The sequence below is a fragment of the Sapajus apella genome, unplaced genomic scaffold (assembly GCF_009761245.1).
Source record: "Sapajus apella isolate SASKATOON/1434 unplaced genomic scaffold, GSC_monkey_1.0 scaffold127, whole genome shotgun sequence".
In the NCBI taxonomy this organism is placed as follows: Eukaryota; Metazoa; Chordata; class Mammalia; order Primates; family Cebidae; genus Sapajus; species Sapajus apella.
In genome coordinates, this window is record NW_022437067.1 from 3,234,008 (window position 1) to 3,252,151 (window position 18,144).

At 47.9% G+C, this 18,144-nt stretch overlaps 1 long non-coding RNA gene across 1 annotated transcript in view; it reads left to right on the top strand.

The window, feature by feature from the left end:
- Positions 1-17,413: 17,413 nt before the first annotated feature.
- The window catches only part of LOC116539255, a 7,341-nt gene continuing 6,610 nt past the window's right edge, over positions 17,414-18,144 (top strand). Inside the window, exon 1 of the long non-coding RNA XR_004263968.1 lies at positions 17,414-17,442. This is a non-coding gene — a long non-coding RNA (uncharacterized LOC116539255). The remainder of the gene's footprint in view (positions 17,443-18,144) is intronic.

The window sequence follows — 18,144 nt, forward strand, 5'->3', positions numbered from 1 at the left end:
TGTGTGTGTGTGTGTGTGTGTGTGTGTGTGTGTGTGTGTGTGTGTGTATGTGTGTGTGTGTGTGTGCGCCTCAGCAGGCCCTTCTCCCTCCTTCTAACCTCAGTGACTGAGAAAGAAGAACTGCTCCTATGGACAGGTTACCCCCAGGGCTCCAGCATCCCACTTGTGGGGATGCTTTGCAATCCCAAAGAGAAACGCCCTCCGGATAAGTATTTGTGAGCATTGAAATAATCCTCAAACCATGTCCTTTGTCTCCCCACCTTTCTCTAGTCAAAGACATAGCATTCAGTTCCTTTTGCTGTCTCACCTAACCTTATATTTAGCTTAGCAGCAGTGTGTGCTTTGGGTAGAAGCTCACACAGAGGGATGTCTAAGAGCCGAAGAAGGAATCAATTATTTGGCTTCCAGAATTCTCTTCCAGTGCTGAGGGAACAGGCAATCCCCCTCCGCTGCAGAAAGAACATGGTGCTCTGAGTTCCTGGGCTGTCGTTCTCCCAGGAGGAGCTGCGGAAGCCTCAATGCTCAGTTCAGTCTTCTCAAAAATTGACAAGACAGAGCCTCGTGCATTGAAGGCACTGAGGGCATCTCCTCCTGGGTCTGCAGGGCTTTCCTCAGGAGACAGGACTTTTCCAAAGCCTTGGACTCATTCTCCAAGGTAAGTGAAAGCAGCAGAAAGAACCAGAAAATGGACCAGCAACTTGGAGCTGACACCCAGGTGTCCCCAGGAGAGCAGAGAAAATCCCCTCCCAGCCTGCCTCCCTCTCATGCAGTGGGTCACCTGCTCCGCTGGTTTCTTGGTCTCCTTTGGATCAGGAATGCATCTGAGGAGGTGGAGAAAGCACAGGACTCCTTCTGGACTGCTGCCCCCGGACAAACTCTCGGGATTTCACAGCCACGGATCCACAGGATTCCACAGCACCTTGGGACCATCTAGAGCAGCACAGCCCCCTGGAATGCTGCACCGGGATGGGAACATTCTGTGCCTCTCCTGTCCAATGCAGAAGCTACCAGCCACATGTGGCTACGAGCACTTGGAGTGTGGCAGTGTGGCTGAAAAACTGACTTCCCACTGGTGTTTAACGGGGGCTTCTGGACTCAGAACAGTGATCTTTGGCAAATGAAGAATGCCAGTTAGGCGCTTAGGTGTTCATTCACCTGCACATTGGCCTTCACTTTCAGCTTAAGGGCTGGGAGCAGGTGGGCTCAGCAGAGGAGTCTGGAGAGTGAGTGTCGGGGACGACACAGCCATGTTTGGGCAGCCTCATATGCCTGTCCCTGTCGCTGTCGCTGTCATCAAACAGCCCCAAGAGCCAACTAACTCTTGGTCGGGGCCTTCGTCTCTGGGACCTGAGCTCCTATACATGAAGCTGCTGGACACAAATTCAACTACATCCACACCCGCTTGGTAGTCGGGGATGGGCATTGTGAACCAACAGGGCAAGGGCCCTTTTGAACAACACTAACCTTTTATGACCCCAGTTTCCCCCCAGGAAATGACTTTTCTTGGGGCTTTGCTAGGAAGAGGGACTTTTCTTGTGAGTTTTTCTAGGAGATATGAATATCTGTGAAAGGAAAAAAATTATGTAAAAGAAAAATACCTCTTAACAGGGTCCAGCACTAGAAGCCTATGAACAAAACACCGTGAGAGAGAAACAGGCTCTGCAGGTGGTTTTAGAATAAAGTCAGGAGTGACTGTCGAGGGCAGGGACCTACAGTCATGAAATGGGAGAGTTCCCTTCTCCCCATTGTAGGACGTGCGACAGGGGTGTGGACCGTTCTTTCAGTCACCCCTGCTCAAAGCCCTAGGGGAAGCCTTCAGACGGGCAGATGCACAGGCCATGGGGGGCACATCTGGGCTCTGGCCCCATGGCAGTGTCTAGGGGTGGGTGTCTTCGACTCTCGAAGCCCAAGTGGGCATGTATTGCCAAGCCCTTTTAGATTTGCTGTCTGCACACAGCTTGTGTGTTAACCAGCTCCATGGACCCTCTGTCTTATCCCAAGAGCAGGGGCCAGTGTGACAGCCTTCTGTATCCTGAGTTCTTGTCAAGTGTACCGGAAGGACTGGATCACATGTGGGCTTGGGGGACGTGTGCAAGGATTCAGAGTGGTGGAGGTGGCTCTCAGCAGCATGGACGGGGAGCGGGAAGTGGGGGATGGAGTGGGAAGGCGGTCTTCCCCTTCCCGATCTGCTGTCGGGTCCGCCCTTGGCTGAACTCCCTTTTGTGTCTGGACACCCTTCCTCTTGTCTCGTTCTCCGCCATGTTGTTCCATCGTCACTGTCCCGCTGGTTTTGATGTCCACCTGGTTGTGTGGGTGCCCGCTAAGGTCTCGGAGTATACGGGTGGAGGATGGGGGGCGTGGCAGGCCAAAAGGCAACTTTTTGGGTGTGAAAACAGAAATGCCTGTCCTCGCTTAGGGCTGTGGCTCCTCAGGCTTGAGGGTGGGGCCTTTGCCAGGGAACCGCCCTCTTGTACCCAGTGTGTCCTGTCTGTGTCAGTGACCTGCCTCCACGTGATGTGTCTGTCCTTCGTGAACCCAGCTTTCAGCCTGCATCCCAACAGGCATTTCAGAGACCTGTTCTCCCATCACAGCCCGTCCTCTCCTTGCCAGGGTGCTCAGTGTCTCTGCTCTTGAGGTCAAGGGCCAAAAACCTGATGCAGGGACCGCTCTGCTGTCACCTCCCCCAGAGCTGCTCCTGCTACGGGGAGCCTCACCACCCTGGGGCCAGCCCCAGACCTCCGGTATCTTCACGAGGCTCTGTCCCTTCATGAGTGTGGCTGGTCCTAAAACTACTGCCACAAGTGGCTCCTGAGTCTTTTTATGGGGGCCAGAACATTTCTGCCATGAAGCTGCCTCCCCAGGGTCAGCGAGAGCCTGCCCACTGGGCGGAGGTCACGATGGGCCACCCCTGGAGCTCATCTTTGTCTTGCCAGCACCAGGCGGCACCTGCCACTGTGCTCTGGGCTTTCAGGTCCCTCCACAAAGCAACATCTTGATTCTACCCTCTCCCGTGCCTCCTGCTAAGAGCGGCAGCCTTTCAGATTGGGTGGGACTGCTAGGGATGGGGTTGGGGCTTAAGGCAGCAGCAGAAGGGTGGACCTTAAATGGGAGTTTGGAAGGACTAAGAAGGACCTAGAGGCCCTGGAGACCCCAGATTCCAGCTCTGCCTACTTGACTGTGGGCAAACCCATCCACTGGGTCTGCTAAGAGCCCCTCCCTCCTGGCACTGTGGGGACAGGTGAGGAATCGATCTGCCAAAGGCCTCAGCTCTGCTGTACTTGGGAAAAACTCTCCCCGGATCTGAGTGTCACGTGTATCTTATTTTTCCACAGGTGATTCGAGCGGTGGAACTTCATCTTCATTTCCCCTGAGCTCGAGTCTACTCTAGAGTAACCTTTTGAAGAGTCCTCACAAATAAACACCTGCCCAGCCTTGACAGTGCGGTTCGCCCTCCTGTTCACTGGTTATCCTGCCTGGGCAGGAATCCCTCCCTCCTGCGGCAGGGGGCAAAATGGAACTCAGCTGGCCTCCTCTTTGTGGGAAGGGAGTGGATGAGAAGATCGTGGAAGTACACGAGAATTAATTAAATTCAAATTTTAATTAAATTCGATCCACACTTTAATTAAATTAAGTTACATTAAATTCAGATTTTATTCACCCAAATTTCTTTGAGAATAAATTCAGTCTTCCTTGAGCTCAGTTTTAAGATGATCAACTACTGGCCAAATATTTGTTGACTTCCTCACCTGTTGACAGCACTCTGCTAAGGTGTTGAGATGCACAATAAGCTATACTTTACCTGCAGCTGACAGGGGCATGAGTTCTCCCTTCCTTTACATTTTTTTTCCTTTGAGACAAGGTCTTGCTCTGTTGCCCAGGCTGGAGTACAGTGGTGCAATCACAGCTCACTGCAGCTTCAAATTCCCGGGCTCCCTTGATCTTCCTGCCTCAGCCTTTTGATTAGCTATGACTACAGGTATGTGCCACCACATCTGCCTTATTTTATTTTATTTTATTTTATTTTATTTTATTTTAGAGACAGGGAGGGATCTTGCTTTGTTGCCCTGGTTAGTCTTAAACTCCTGACTTCAAGCAATTCTCTCACCTCAACCTCCCAAAGTGCTGGGATTACAGACGTGAGTCACCACCACCCATGACCCTCTCCTTTTTCTTGAAGATGGCATAGCTTGGCCAAGGAGCCAGGGTTTAATTAAAATCCAAGAAGTAAATTCAGAACAATGCAAGACGTACAATCATACGATGGCATGGAGTCTGTTTCCCACAGCACGGCAGTCACCTCATCCCTGGGGCATCTGGGCACAACTGGTGCACAGCAGGGACAAGGCAGGCAGGGTGGTCTAGAGTATGGCCCCTCCCTGGGGGGCTGCACCCAGTGACCAGGACAAGCTCTGGTTCCGGGGCCGGGGCCCCATGCAGTGGGCCTGCTTGTTGGGGGAACTTACACTGTCTCAGATTCTGGGCCCTAGGCTGACCTTTCTCTCACTTTGGAATTTGGTCCAGAGTTTGAAATTTTCATGGTGTGAGTAGGATATGAATGTCTCCTGTAATTCAGCCACATTGGGAGGAGTAAAAGGAAAGAAATCCTCCTCATAATCCTCACTCACTAAGTTTGGGCTGCAAATAGCAGCGACTTTCTACCAGACACTGTGATATGGAAAAGGGGAAGAGTCACCGCCTGGCAGAGACACCTGACAAACACGTCTCCACCCGGTGAGCATCAAGGTCACCACAGCAGTGATGCGTCAGGTGCCCTGGGTCTGATGCCATACGAATAGCAACTTCACCTCTGGGGTCTTCCTTCCCTAAGACCCAAAACCCCAGTCCAATCATGAGCAGATCATCAGACAAGTCCCACTACAGGGACATTCTATAAATGCCTGGCCAGTCCTCAAAATTGTCAAGGTCATGAAAAACAAGGAAAGCCTGAGAAATACAGCTGAGCAGAGCCTGAGCCGTGATGACCAACTGCCACGTGGTATCCTGGGTGGGATCCTGGGACAGACAAAAGATATTAGGGCAAAGCTAAGGAAATCCAAACAAGGTATAGATTTTAGTTAACATGTCAGTATGGATTTGTTAATTGTTACAAATGTAGCATACTAATGCAAATTGCTAGTAATAATGGGAAAACCCGGATGTGGGGTATATGGGAACTCTCTGAACTGTTTATGAAATTTTTCTGTAAAGCTAAACCTGTTCTAAAATAAAAAGCTATTAAACGTTTTCCCTCCTTTTGCCAAGAATAGTTAAATGCATAGAGACAGAAAGCAGCATGGTGTTTGCTGGCGTCTGAGGGAGGGGCACTGGGAGTTAAGGATTAATGAGGACAGAGTTTCTTTTTCTTCTTTTTTTTTTTTTTTTTTTTTTTTTTTTTGGTGGGGGGTTTGTTTTTTTTTCCCAGGCTGGGGTGCAATGGGGCGATCTCGGCTCACCGCAACCTCCGCCTCCTGGGTTCAGGCAATGCGCACGCCTCAGCCGCCTGAGTAGCTGGGATTACAGGCACGCACCACCATGCCCGGCTAATCAGAGTTTCAATTTTACAAGAAAGAAAAGCAAAGCCAAGTCGTGTGGGTGAGTGCTGGTGAAGACCGCATGGTGATGGGGGTAGAAACGCCATCGAACTGTACACATAACAAAGGTGAAGTATAACTTTTTTGTTATGTATGTTTTACCGTAAGTAAATATATATATATATTTTTTAGTTTTGACATTTGATTATTATTTGTTTTTCTTTTTGAGTTCTGGGATACATGTGCAGAACGTGCAGGTTCGTTACGTAAGTATACACGTGCCATGGCGGTTTGCTGCACCTATCAACCTGTCATCTAGGTTTTAAGCCCTGAATGCTTTAGGTACTTGTCCTAATGCTCTCCCTCCCTTTTTCCCCAACCCCCAGACAGGCCCCGGTGTGTGATGCTTCCCCCTCCCTGTGACCAGGTGTTCTCATTGTTCATCCCATTTATGAGTGAGAACAGGCAGTGTCCGGTTTTCTGTTCCTGTGTTAGTTTGCTGAGGAAGATTGTGAGATAGTGTGGTGATTCCTCAAGGATATGCAGTCAGTAACATCATTTGACCCAGCAATCCCATTACTGGGTATATACCCAAAGGATTATAAATCATTCTGCTATAAAGACACATGCACACGTACATTTATCGCGGCATGATTTACAATAGCAAATACTTGGAACCAGCCCAAGTGCCCATCAATGATACACTGGATAAAGAAAATGTGGCACATATAAACCATGGAATACTATGCAGCCATAAAAAAGGATGAGTTCATGCCCTTTGCAGGGACATGGTTGAAACTGGAAACCATCATCCTCAGCAAGAAAACATTTCTAAAAATTTTCCCTCTTCATCTTGCCACCGTAGCCTTGGCCCCTAGCCCCCAAGCATGTGCCACGGAGTGTCTTGAAGGCCTGCCTGCCCCTGTCATCCCAGCTTCACATTCCTTTTGTGTCGTGCAGCTCAAGAGCAAGACCGTACCCTCAACACTGCCATGCTTTAGGAAAGCCTGTGTGGACTGCGCATGTCTACTCTCACTTTCCTGCAGACTCAGCACCCCCTGGTTTCTGCTGGGCGCTGAGTGGCTTCTCCCAGGCTCCTAAGGAGCCCCCAGGGGACAGATGTTTGGCTGCTGTGAGCAGCTGATCGGAAAAGTCCACTTGTAACACAATTGGGGAGAATAGATTTACCGCCTTTGTAAACATTCCTGATTCTTCCAGGAATGTTTGTGAGCCAGACTGATGGTGATGACTGATTAGTCGTGTGTGCTGAGCCCCCCTTCCTGGCATGGAAAACACACAGGTGCTGTCCCCCACACAATTACCCTTCACTGGTTTCTAGCAGTGACTTATTTCCACCGAAAGCGCTCCCCTGGCTGCCTTCCCCCAGGTGACATCTCTTCACTGTGTTCTGGGGCAGACTTCCTCTGTGCATGACAAATAGTCCTCATTTTCTTCCCAACAGTCCCACACCCAATAAAAAGCAATAAAAAGTGAAATGACACACAAATTGCATCCCCAAAGGGCTGTAAAGGCCTAAGATGTTGCTGCATGCAATGATCAGATGAGATTCTTTGCCTTTAAACAAATAACCCTCATTAACAATGAGGGTTATTCAAATGAGGAGGAGGCAGGGCCTTGGGGGGCCTGGGCAGGGCAGGTGAAAGGTGAGTGGGCCACTGTCAGCTCACCTGCAGGCACTGGGACCTCCGAACGCATGTAGAGTGGGTCAGGGAGCTTCTTTGGGCTGATGGCAGATGACCCAGAGACACACCTGACAATTTTGTGCCGTAGCAAACGGCCATATCGTTGCTCTGAGTTTTGAGTTAGTGAAAACGATATTGCTGCAGCTTTTCAGAAGTCTCAGGAAGCACTGGTCTCTGGTTTGTGTGTGCCATAATGAGCAGATGTGACTGTCCCCTAGAATCTCCCAGGAACCTTAATGAGAACCGATGCCCAGATCATGGGCTCAGTGATTCTGATTCTGTTTCTTGTGGAGGATGCCAGCATCTCTGTTTTCAGAGGGAAGTGCCCCAAATGTGTGGCCAGGCTAATAGCCCTGGGAAACCCTGGGTCCACACCCAGCACACTGGCGGAGCCTTTGCAATGTTCAAAGTTCTCCATTCTCTAAAGCAATGGACCATCAGCTCCTCTCCCTCCTGGCACCCTCCTCATGGGAGGAAACATGCAGCCTTCCCTGATTAACAGAGAGGAGGAGGAGGGAGAAGAAAGCGGTGAATTCTGCCCAAATACCTGCCCCAGTTCAACTTCCTCCTACCTACTGAGTGCCAGGTGCCCTCTCAGTCCCTCCTCACACCTGCCCTGGGTGGCATCACTGTCCTCTTGGTAAAGAGGAGGAATTAGGGCAGCAGCAAGAACCCAGGCTGCTCCCCACCCCTGCAGACCACACCTGGTTTGGGGTCCCTGGTGGGGCGTGAGTGGATGCCAACTGGAGATGCTAGAACAGTCTACAGAGCTGGATATTGCAGACTGAGCAGCCAGGGAGGCTTCCAAGGAGAGGCAGGCCTGGAGGTGTGGAGGCGCTCTGTGCACTCGGAGGTGGGCTGGCTACAGGAAATAACATACCAGGAAGTGTGGTGTTTGAGATAGCAGGAAATACTCAGTTACCAAGTGGGGTCACCATGGTTTGTTTTAAATGTGAACAATATCTTGCCTTTGGCTATTCCCAAAACGCTTTTGTAGAATGAGGGTCCTGAGTGTGCATTCGCTTGGGGGAATCCCTGTGCCACCTGTAATCTTTCAGAGGGTAAACAGCAAGGCAGGCTTTTGGGCTACAGGACACACATCAGCCCCAAGCAAGCACCGCAGAGCGCGGGTGCGGCTGTCACCTCCGGTGGGCCATCCTCCCTGGGAAGCTCACTTTCCTTCCGTGAGCCACAAGCAGGGGCCACGGGCCTGGGCATGGAGATTTCTTCATTCGCGCCATCAGCGGTGTTCTCGTCCGGAGTCCTCTGCTCACACCCACGCTGGCACTTACGGCTGTCTCTCCTGCCTGCGGACGAGCCTGCCGTCCCCGGGAGGCACAAGGCCCCAAGGGACCAGGGGGCCACCAAACAGAGCCAGGGGAACCCAACAGACGTCGGTGAAAGGCGGGTCCTAGAAGTAAGCCCAAAGAGAGACTTTGTAGTAAGGGAGCCATGGTCACGCCTTCTGACCTGTCCAGGCCCTGGGATCAGTTGAGACACGTGCTCAGCACTGTGGCGGCTCCGAAAACCCATCCACATAATTCCCTAGGCCAGGAGAGAGACTGGAATATTTCTAAATTCCAAACAGGGTTGAAACACAAAGAGCTCTGGGTATTTTTCATTTTTTTTTATTTGAGAGGAAGTCTCATTCTGTCTCCCAGGCTGGAGTGCAGTGGCACAATCTCAGCTTACTGCAACCTCTGCCTCCCAGGTTCAAGCAATTCTCCCACCTCAGCCTTCCAAGTAGCTGGGATTACAGGCGCGGGCTGCCACACCTGGGTAATTTTTGTATTGTTTTATAGAGACAGGTCTTTACCATGTCGTACAGGCTGCTCTGGAGCTCATCGGTTCAAACGATCTGCCCACCTTGGCCTCCCAAAGTGCTGGGATTATAGGCTTGAGCCGTCACGCCTTGACCCGGGTCCGTCCCTCCCTCCCTCCCTTCCCCCCTTTCTTTCTTCCTTTCAAGAGAGTTTTGCTTGTAGCCCAGGCTGGAGTACAGTGTGGCACGATCTATGCTTACTGCAACCTCTGCCTCCTGGGTTCAAGCGATTCTCCTGCCTCAGCCTCCAGAGTAACTGAAATTACAGGTACGTGTCACCACACCCAGCTAATTTTTGTATTTTTTTAGTAGAGATGGGATTTCACCACGTTGGTGAGGCTGGTCTCGAACCCCTGACCTCGTGATCAGCCCGCCTCAGCCTCCCAAAGTGCTGGGATTACAGGCGTGAGCTACTGTGCCCGGCCAGCCCTGGGTATATCAGCTGACTAGGATCCTACTTCCCCAGGGCCCCTGGAACCCAGGCATCCGGTTGAGTGAGGTTTTACTCCCCATGGCCCAGAGAGAAGCAAAGGAAGACCTAGAACTAGAGTCCAGCAAGCATCACGTGGCCTCACTGGCATGTTGAAAACTTGACAGTCACTGATATTTCAGCCTTAATCAGGAAAGCTGGACTTTCAGACGAGTATCAGGCCACCTGGGGGTGTTCTAGCCGAGAATATCAAAACAGATGTGAGGACTGTGAGGACAAAACGAGGCTGAAGCCCTGAAAACATCTGACACCAGCGAGGGCTGTGGTCCAGTCACACCACTTTCATCTGGGCAACTTTAAAGTTCCCCTTTCACAGGCCTGTGGGTGGCAGGGATTCCACCGTGCGTAGCGTGAATGCGCCAGAATCGGGATGCCACTGGCGGGTGTCAGCAACGGGTCAGGCTATTTCTAGTGCAGACCAGCTGGTTCTCCCCGCCTACCCTTGTGACGTGGGCTCTGCTACCTTCCCGGTCAACATCAGCAGCCGAGGCTTTGTATAATTTACTCATTCATTCAGTGAGCATTTACATACCTTGGTCACGTTTCCTGGCTGGGTTTAAATTGCTGGACTGTTGTCTACACTGGTGAGCCCATAAGGAGACTAAAACAGACCCTGTCCCATTTCATGGCTAGTTGGCAGAACGGGAGGAGGCCACCCATCCACAACAGGGAGAGAAGTCGGCTGTTTATGGAGTGACTGCGATGAGCCCCGCACCGTGGCCAGCGTGTGCCACGTGCTTTTGAATGTTTCACTCCACCCTGCAGGGTGGGTGTTATTTCCTCCCATTGCAGGTGGAGACAGGGAGATGGGAAAGGCAGAGTGATCTGCCCTGTCAGGACTCTGACTCTGCCCCTCTCTTCCCCTATGTGACCTTGCCCCTGTGCTGCACACTCACACTGTGAAAAAAAGCAGCACCCCACGGGTGCTCTAAGAATGCGGGCAGAGCCCAAAGAGCTTGCCTGGAGATCAGCACAGCCTGGAGATGAGACACAGTGAGGGCATGAGCTGGCTTGGAGAGGATGGGCAGATTCAGACAGCAGAAGACACATTTCTACTATCTGAGCATCAGGCACCTGCCATTCTGTCCACAACGGGAAGGCAGGAAGGGACTTGCCTTCTCATTGTAGACAGAATGGCAAGACCCAAGGGGAGTTGGGAGAATGTGGGCCATCGTTACAGAATGGCACGTGGCCTGGAGTCTACCTCACACTCAGGGGAAGCACAGAGAGCAAGATCCAGAGCCCTCGGGGCCACTCTGCACAGTTCAGGTGACCTTTGGGGAGCCTGTGTTGTGGGGAGGGCAGATTACCATGCACGTATCCATGCTGTACGGGTTTATAAGATCCAGACACGTCTCTTTTCTGCAGAGGCACCAGCCCCCGAGGTGGCTGAGACCCCAGGTCCCAATTCCCACTGCTGTGCCTTTTGCTTAATAGAACACTCTCCACGGAGCGTCCCACGGAGCCCTCCGTCTCTCCTGACCCAGGACTTCACACTTGCTCTTCCTCCTTCCCAAAATGTTCTTTTTCAAATCTTAACACGGCTGCCACCTTCTCATCTTCTCCTTCTCAGACAGCACTGGCCTGCCCACCCCGCCTAAGGCCTGTGTTTCCTGTCCTCAGTCACAGCAGGCTTTTTAAGTTTATCTGATATGTCTCATCTAATGATCATCTCACTATTTTCTAACTTGTATTCCCGGATGCCTGGGGATGCTACCCAGCCACGTGTGTATTTAGTGGCTGCTGGAACCCCTCCACGGTGGCCTGTTTATTGACAGTCTTTGCCCGTTTTAATGTTGGGTTGTCTTTTTCTTATGATTTGTAGAATTTCTTCACGTGTTATGAAAAGTATTACCATATCTTTTTTTAAAAACTTTATTATTTTCCTTTTAGGTTGGATATTGTTAACAGTAGAACAAAGGTATTGCTATATCTTGTCATCACCAATCTTCTCCCTTAATAGCTGTTTCTTTTATTTATGATGCCTTTTTTCTGTGGTCACCAGTCATACAGAGGTTACAGTTAGATGCAGTCAAATGTGATAACCTTTCCCGTGGGTTTTCTGCTTTAAGGTCTTGCTTAAGAAATCCTTTCCAATGTGGTATGGTGAAAGGGGTCTATAACTTCTTCCGTCTCTTTCCAAGGCTTATTTTCCACATTGGGTTTGGAGTCCACGGAGGGCGTATTTCTGTATGCGATGTGAGCATCTCACCGTATTTTCTTTCCATGTGGCTGGACAGTTGTCCCTGCACAGTTTATGGAACGGTCCCACTGACTTGTAATGCCTTCCATAGTAGTTAAGATCGAGATTTCCTGTGAGAAACACCAAGTCCCAGGATAAACGGCTGAAATGAGATAGAAGTGTATTTCCCTCTTATGTATGAGTCTGGGGCAGCCTCTCCTGGCGTAGTCTGCTGGCTCTGCCAGGAACCCAAACTCCTTAATCCCTAGGGCATGACCGGAGCCTTCATGGTCCAAGGTGAGGTTCCAGGTAGTGCGATGGAGGGACAGAGGGAAGGAGGGCCAAGGACAGGTCTCAGCTGTATTCTAAGCCACCATCCAGCATTTCTGCTTCTTCCTTTAGCCACGTTTTTTTTGTTGTTGTTGTTGTTTTGGTTTTTTTTTTTGCAAAGAATTTGGAAATTCCAAGTGGCCCCATTCTTAGACTTAGAGTGGACATCCAGCAGTCTCTACCATATCTTCTGTATCTTATGCCAAAGTTATATATATGCAAATATATATTTCTGGATTTTTAATTCTGTTCTGCATATCTAGTTGCCTATTCAAATATGATAGCCCTTAATTACCATGGATACATCTTGACAGATAGAGCAATCTATCTATAGACAGTGATGTGGCTTGGATATTTGTCCTACCCAAATCTTATGTTGAAATGTAATCCCCAGTGTTGGAGATGGGGCCTGGTGGGAGGTGTTTGGGTCATGGGGGTGGATCCCTTATGGCTTCATGAGTTCTTTAAGATCTGGCTATTTAAAAGTGTGTGGTACTTCCCCTGCCTCACTCTCTTGCTCTCTCTCTTGCCACGTGAGACGCCTGCTTCCCTTCGCCTTCTGCCATGATGAAAGCTTCTTGAGGCCTCCGCAGAAGCCGAGCAGATGCCAGCACCATGCTTCCTGTAAAGGCTGCAGAACCATGAGCCAATTAAGCTTCTTTTCTTTATAACTTACCCAGCTTCGAGTGTTTCTTTATAGCAAAGCAAGAATGACCTAACACAGACAGAATGGTAGAGATGGGCACCCAGCACTTTCTCTCTTCCGCACATCCTCAGGCTCTCCTTTCACGCTTCCATGTGAATTTTAGTGAGAATTGGTGTATCAAGTACGACAGCACTTTTGACTGTGAATTTTATTGAATTTCGTTGAAATTATAGATACATTTGGGGAAGTATTGACTTATTTATGGTATTATTCCTTCTACCTATGAACATAGTAAATCGCTTCATTTATTCAGTCTTCTTTTATGTCCTTCGATAATATTTTATATCTCTCTTTTCTAGCTCATCTTTCCTTAGCTGTGCTCCTGGGTAACTTACAGTTTTTGTGATTTGGGTAAATCTTTTTTTTTTTTTTCTATTACACTTTTGCTTGGGCCTTTCCTAACATACAGAACTACTTTTGATTTTCGTATATCGATTTTGAATCTAGATTCACTTACTAATTTTAATAGGTAGTAGAATGTTTTGGAATTTCTCTGTAGACTACTCATCTGCACACAATGGCATTTTGTCTTTTCTTCTCAATCCACATTCTGACAGTTCTGCTCCTTACATTGAATTGGCCAGCACCTGCAGAAAAGTATCAGGGAGGCACTTTGATAGCAGCATTCTAGAAAGTTCCTGATGTCATTATCGTTTCATGACTAAAGTTTCATCATGCAATTCAGTGTGTGCTTTTTCTCCTTCTCCTGAGCCCCTCTTTCCCTCCCCCTACTCCTCCTCTTCCTCTTCTGTTAGGTTTATCAAACAAAGGATGTCTTTTGCCTTTTCTCCGCCGTTCTGGGTTTCCCAGGAGGTTTCTGGTTTGTCAGTGTTCTGTTCTGTTTGGTTGCTTTTGTTACCGGCGGCAAGTCCGCACAGCTCTGCAGCAACCTCAATTCTTGCCTCCTCAGAAGAAAGTATTCGACTGAGGGGCATAAGGCAGGAGGAGAAACTGAGGCAAGCTGTAGCCCAGGCATGTAAGTTTATTAGAAAGCTTTAGAGCAGGAATGAAAGGAAGTAAAGTACACTTGGAAGAGGGCCGAGTGGGCAACTTGAAAGAGCAGGTGCGCGGTTTGACCTTTGACCTGGGTTTTACATGTGGGCACGTTTCCAGGGTCTGGCTGACCTTCTCCCCTGACTCTTCCCTTGGGGTGGGCTGTGCACATGCGCAGTGGCCTGCCAGCGCTGCGGAGGGAGCATGCGCGGTGTGGTTACTGGAGTTGTGCGCATGCTCACTTGAGGCATTTTTCTCTTGCCAGCACGATGCCCCTTGGAGGTCACAGATCAGTTAAACTCTGCCATTGTGCCTTTTCCTGGGCATGCTTGAGCCCACTGGCCCAGCTCCCGAGGTCTCATCAGGAAGCTGCTGATCACCACTTTCAAGTGTTTCTGTTTATTGGGAGACTGCCTTTGCCTGGCACCAGCTGTGACCCATTATTATTTTAGAGAGACAGTTAACAGGCGCCTGACCACCCCCTGCTGAACAGCCTGACGTTCCTGGTGTGTGTGGTGGGGGGTGTGAGGGGCGCTCTCTCCTGCCCTGCTCGTGTCTGACTCAGTGGATTCTGCAGAGTGGAGGTGGGAGACCCCTTCTGACCCTGGCCACCTGTCTCCGTGCAAAGGCAGATCCATTTGAGTGAGAGGCCTAGGCAGCACCTCAACTGCCTCTCACTACCCAGGACAAATAAACCCACTCGACTGTGGTGTGCTTTTTGTGACTACATTGTGAGATTGGATTTTCAGATATTTTATTTAGAATTTTTGCATCTATATTCTTTGGGAGGTTGGTCTGTACTTTTCTTTTTTCACAATGTCCTTGCTCAGTTTTGATATCAAATTATACTGGCATCAGAAAATAAGTCAGGTATTTTACTTGCTTCACCTATTCTGGCACAATTTGTATAAGAAGATAATTTTCTGTTTCTTGAAGCTGTTGTGAAACTCTCCTGGAAAAATCACTGGAACCTAGGATCTGAATTATTTTTATAAAGTTTATCTAAAAACCATTTCTTCTAGGTGTTCAAATTTATTGTCAAAAAATTGTTCATGATAGTCCTAAGATCTGTAGCCTCGCTTTGCGTCTGTAGTCATGAACTCTTTTTAAGTTCCTGGTGATGCTTCGTGCCTGCTTTTCTCACCCTGATCTGTTCACTCAGTTGACTATTTTTTTTTGTTAGTTTCCAAAAAGACACCTTTGGTTTTATCCATTAGCCATATTTTGTCATTTCTGTTTTCTTAATTTCTGCTCTTATCTACTATTGATTTTCTTCTCCTTCTTATAGACTTTCTTTTATTTCAGTAGGTTCCTGAATTGAATGATTAGCTCATTTATTTTATAACATTTTAAAATTCATTAAAAGCTATAAATTTACTTAAATAACTGCTTTAGCTGTGTCTTATGAGTTCTGACATAAAGTTGCATTTCTTTCAATCAATTCTAAATATTTTCTTATTGCTATTATGATTTTTCTTAATCCATGAATTATGTTATATGTAGTTTTAGTACATCTTTCTACACAAACTTATTATAAATGTTTATCTGCTTTTAGCATTACTCTTTTAAATGGCATATAGAAGGTTTTAAGTTATCCAATTAGTCTGGGATAGCTAATATTAATTGTCACATTTATTGTAAGTACTGACGTATTTATCTCTATTTTTGTTTTTTATTGATACTAGCTTCCATTTTCTCTATGTTTTGACTTCTTGTTTTTGATAAAGCTTTCTTATATCCTCTTTCCCTCCAATTTGCAAGTTATTATAGTATATCTCTCTATATATTTTAGCTAATACATTTAAAAATTTAACATAACTGTCTATTTTTCTAACAAAGTCTAAAGTTATTTGATGTTTCCCTCCTTCTCCAGGTGTCCCAACCCTAAATTATTGTTTTACATTTTAATTCAATATTCTTAAATAAAAATTTCTAATTAGTGGTTAACCAGATTCACCAAAGTACTTCTATTACTATTTTTTGCTCAGTATTAGCTCTAGCAGACCACTCCTTCCCCTTTAGTTCACTTTCTTCTTGCTGGAATATATCCTTCAGTAGCTTTCTCTGCAACCATCTGAGGGTGGTAAATCATGTTTTCTTCCCTTTCATATTCTAAAATTATCTTGGCCTCTTCTTCCCTCACTCTTGAACAACGATTTCACAGAGTACATCGAATATGACATTTGCAGTTAGTTTTCTTGACACTCTGAGGCTATTTATCCGTTGTCTTCTAGCATTTACTGTCACTGAGGAGACATTTGTTGTCAGTCTCATGGTCATCCTTTTGTCATAATATCTCTTTTCTTTTTGGTACCTCTAAATATTTTCTTTCTCCTTTCTGCACTGCAATGATGTTTCATCATAATTCACGTATATTTATACATACTCACATAGAGTTATCCTGCTCAGCACTCAAAGGGCTTTATTAGCTGAAAGCTCCTGCTTTTTCATCAGATCTGGAAAATGTCTAGCCACGACTACTTCAAACATCGTTTGCTTGACATTCCCCTTGTTTTCTCCTTCCCGTGTGGAGGAACCTGAATTTCTTTTCCGTATCTCTTAACTTCTCTCTCATGTCTTAGGATTTTATCTCTGTGTGCTGCATTTAGAATGAGCTTCACAGTACTATCTTCCAGTTCACAAATCTTTCTCTGACCAGGTTCATATCCATTTGTGATTTTTAAAAATTCCAGGCTGGGTGCAGTGGCTCATGCCTGTAATCTCAGCACTTTGGGAGGTTGAGACGGATGGATCACTTGAATCCAGGAGTCCGAGACCAGCCTGGGCAACATGGCAAAACCCCAGCTCTACAAAAAAATACAAAAATTAGCTGGTTGTGGTGGTGCACACCTGTAGTCCCAGTTACTAGGGAGGCTGAGGTGGGAGGATCACCTGAGCCTGGGAGGTTGAGCCTGCAGTGAGCTGTGATCACACCACTGCACTCCAGGCACCTGGGTGACAGAGTGAGAGACCCTGTGTCAAAAAAGAAAAAAAATTAACGACTATATGTTTCTGTTCTAGCATCTTGAATTGAGCTTTAAAAAGTGACCTATTTTAATTCATATCTAATTCGTAATCGTTTCCAATTTTTCATATATTTCTTTCTAAATTTACATCTTTGAGACCTTTACGGTATTCTGTAGACATCTTGAGGTTTTCCTGTTGTTTACTTTTCATTGCTGGTGAATGTCTTAACTGATAATTGACACTTCAGTGTAAATCTTTTTCATGCTGTTCAGAACCTTCGATTGAGAGAGTCTCTCTCTCCCTCCTGCCCTCCACCCAACCCCGTCGTTCTGCAGGTGCCTTTTTTCTGCTCCTGAGAATCCTGGTCAGAACCACGCTATACTGGAGGCCACTGCTCCAGCCTGTCAAGACGCTGAGGGAGCACAGGTGCAGTCATGGGATGGTTAGCCAGCCCATGTCTGGACCACGTGGCTGCTCTGCTTCAGCTGGGACCAGGTCTCCCCAGCCTCCTTTCACTTGCTCCCAGTTTCATCCATGAATCTAGCTGGGGTCTCCTGCCACGTGGGGTTCCTGGGTCCTTGTCAGTTTCAAGAGCCAGATCCCTGCCACTTCCAATGGACTCTTGCCCCTGGAGCCCTGCACGTCTGCAGCTTTGCCCCTCCTGGCACGTGCCTCTATTTCAGGTCCACGGAGCACTTTCTTTTCGTTTAGAGCATTGGTAAGTACCTGAGAATAAATTCGATTGACTTTTGCTGTGTTGGTGAAGAGAGACAGTTCCACGTCTGAACTCAGTTGTAAAGTTTCCTAGCAGTCCAGCCCCACATCCCCCCAGGGCTTGGCTCCCTGGAGATGTCTCTGAGTAGGAATGAACAAAGCAGAGTCAGTTCCTTCAGTCTCCTGTATTTTCGTATTTTAAGGCACTAAGAGTCTTCTCCCTCTGAAACTATAGAGAGAGAGCTTTCAGGTGCAAGGAGGACCCAGGGCACAGTCTGTTCCTCTAAACCCAGGACCACCAGGAATGCACAACCAGGCTCCTTCTCCAGGGGGTGGAGTGGAGCCTGCAGGCGAAGGAGGCAGGACCCATCAGAGGCCTGATGGAAAAGGGCCCCCAGCACAGCTGTGTGGGGGGCAAAAGCCATGAAGGGAGATAATGAGGCTGCTCTTTGATGGGCTGGTGATGCTGTCTTTCCTAATGAGATGTTAAATGAAGTTATGGCAGACACAGACTTCACTGATTTGGGAGAAGATGATCAACGAATTCTCATCTTCAAATGCACTTATTAGCTGCTGCCTGACATGACAAACTGAAAAACTTGGAGATGAAGTTAGTTGTGTCGGCTTGTCATGAGCCAGCTCAGTCTAAGTGGATATGCGTGTGTGTGTGTGTGTGTGTGTGTGTGTGTGTGTGTGTGTGTGTGTG